The sequence below is a fragment of the Dipodomys spectabilis genome, unplaced genomic scaffold, assembly GCF_019054845.1.
Source record: "Dipodomys spectabilis isolate Male_0828 unplaced genomic scaffold, ASM1905484v1 ptg000309l, whole genome shotgun sequence".
Classification (NCBI taxonomy): domain Eukaryota; kingdom Metazoa; phylum Chordata; class Mammalia; order Rodentia; family Heteromyidae; genus Dipodomys; species Dipodomys spectabilis.
Window position 1 is genome coordinate 1,872,219 of NW_024870986.1, and position 3,228 is coordinate 1,875,446.

Sequence of the window (3,228 nt, forward strand, 5' to 3'; positions counted from 1 at the left end):
CAAAGGTAGGAAATTCACTTGGACGAATTCCACAGAATCCATGAATTTTTACAGTAAGATATTGCTGTTGCTGGGCGCCAGTGGCTCACTCCTATAATTCTAGTTACTCAGAAGGCTGAGATCTGAGGATCTCGGTTCAAAGCCAGCCCAAGCAGGAAAGTCCGTGAGACTCTTATCTCCATTAAACCACTAGGAAGCTGGAAGTGGAGCTGTGGTTCAAGTGGTAGAGCACTCTCCTTCAGCTGAAGATTGCAGGGATAGCACCCAGGCCTAGTGTTCAAGCCCCAGAACCAACCAAAAAAAGATTTATTTTATTTAGATTGTGAAAATATTTTGTGTGGACACAAAGGATGGTCTGGCAATTTTGAAATTTAAGAAACTTAACCAAACCATTAGGACTGAGGAGAACAATTTGTACAGCCTTCCACAACTTAAAAGAGGTAGTGATACATACTTATCCTTTGGCAACATCAAATGCAGTTTCTTCCAAGTTGTTCGTCAGGCCTGGATTGACATAAGGGTTCAACAAAAGGAGATCCAGATTATGCAAGTGGATCAAGAGGCCTTTAGTTTTGGCATTGGTAGCTACATCATGATGAAGTAAAAAAGAAGCTACTCTAGTATTATTCCAGATATATGCACTGTGCAGGGGTGTCCAGCCATCTACAGTTACTGCATGTTCCACTTGAGCAATCAACTCATGGACCATGTCTAACTGTCCACTGTAGGCTTCCCGATGAAGTGGGGTATATTCATCATCATTCCTAGTATTCACATGAGTGGCCATTTAGGAAAATAGTCTCACACTGTAGTAAGCCGATTATTTTCAGCAGTCCAAAGAAGAAATTTGCTTGGACCCTTCTCCATTTTTTCTTCCAATTGATACCATTCCTCACTTTTTCATATTGTTCCTCATCTTCATTAGAATTGCTGAACCAGAGACTTTGAGTGCCAGTGTGAATGAGGTGTCAATGTATTTCCCTAATAGTTCACGTAGGTTGAACTGTTCAGAAATATCCAGTGAATTTTCTGTAACTTTTTTTTCACCATGATTTATTTTCTCTTTTTCCATTTTTATTACTCAAAATTATTCTAACAGGAGAGTAAGGAATTTAGGGAAAGCAGAGGAAAGACTCAAATGTACAGACTCAAAATGAGGACCATTGGTATCTTCATGTGCCGCTTATTCAAGGAATTAGAAAATATGAAATAATGCCTCCTATATAAAAGGCAAATGACAGAGCAGGAAGTGAAATGAGGAAACCAAAAATATAAAAGCAAAATAAATTAGGATAATTATGTAGCAATCATATTATCTATGAGAACCATGAAAGAGAGAGAGGAAGAGAGAGAAAGATGTGCAATGACATAGCTACCCCAAAATCCATGCCTCTGATCAATTAATTGAGCAAACAAAATTTTATTTTTTTAAATAGATGGGAATAGAATTTATGTATTTACTTGAAATTAGTAAATACATTTTTAGTATCCTACATAAAGAGACACATCTTTGACCAAATTACAGATAAGAATCTAAATCCTTGATAATTCTAGTAATAGGTCTGACTGAAATCAATTGAATCGCACTTTTTCTGTGCAGTGAAGGAATAGGTCCAGGCTAGGAAAGCAGCTAGAAAAGGCAGGCCGATTGTATCTGTGACAAAACTTTGTGGAAAATGGCATTGAGGATTAACTGCTTGCACTGGAAGCATGATTCTGAACTATTGCTTGCTGATTCTGAACTATTGTTTTGATCATCATATTCTCTAAAAAGAAAAAGTGACACTAAATAGCAAAGGACTACTAATACATTTTGATTCTAATTAAGCACCTTCAATCATCAAAATCACATGAAGACAATAGACAGGCCTACTTTTTTAGATGAAAACAAGTGTCTAAAAAAAAGCAAGGAACTTAAGTAGTCATGCAAAGGACTTCGATTTTACTACTGCGTTATACATGTTTTCTAATGTTGGGTAACAATAAATAATGGCTCTATTAAAAAGCTCTTAAAGCTCATACGTTCAATAGTGTGTTCTTTTACTCTATATCATGGTATTTTTTGTGTATGGCCTTAAGAAGAAATGTACATTACTAACTTGAATTTCTGACAGGACAATATCATCACTGTACATCTTGCTTTTATAATCTAAGTTTTAAATTATTGTCTGAATATGTTCATTAGATAAACATAAAAGAAAAAATAGAAGCCAAACTAAAGGCTCATGGCTTTCATCCTAGATAATCACAAAGATAAAATCTGAGGATTGAGGTTTGAAACCAGACCAAGAAAAAAAAAGTCCAGGGGCTGAGAAGGTGGCTCAGTGGTAGAGCTGTTGCCGTGCATGCATGAGGCCCTGGGTTAGATTCCCTGGCATCACATAAGAAAAAAGAAAAAAAAAAGCCGGAAGTGGCGCTGTGGCTCAAGTTTTAGAGCACTAGCCTTGAGCTGAAGAGCTGAGGGACAGCACAATCCTGAGTTCAGTTCTCACGACCAGACCCCCCCCAAACAAAAGAAAGAAAAGGAAAGTCCAGTAGATTCTGATTTGAAAGTAACTAGCAAAAGCTAGAAATGGAGTTGTGGTACAAGCAGTAAAATGTTGTCCTTGAGAAACTAAAACAAAAAAATAACAAATTCTGGGAGCCAGGCACTGAGTTCAAGTCCTAGTATTAGCATCAAAAATGCATTAATTAATTAGTTAATTAATTAAATATAAATAAATTATTTGGTCACATGTGGAGAGGCAGGTAAAATATAACACCCGTGGTGACTGGATTATGTATTATTTTGTAATAAGGCAAGTTATCATGTGTCCTAATCACTAATATTTTTTTGAACTTTTTTTGTACAATAAACCCTGAATTTAGCATTCATGTAATTGTGTGTGTACATGAGCGCACATGTGTGTATGTGTATATGTATGCGTGTGCTGTTGCAATGTTGCTTGCCAATGTGGACAGTTTGAGGCTGAAAAGAGCTAACTGCGTTGCAATGTTTTCTTTATCAGCGTTCTGTCATTTCATTTCAGTGGTACCATCCTTCTGTACCTTTTATTTGTCAAATAATATCATCATAATCAAACCATTTACAACATTAAATTAGATAAAAGAGACTGCTTTCAACTCTTATTACATGTTAGGTGAGAAGATACAGACATAATTAGTAGTAAGTTATTTCTGTAAGATGATTGTCAGTACAAAATATGAATTTGACCTCTTAAATTGTTT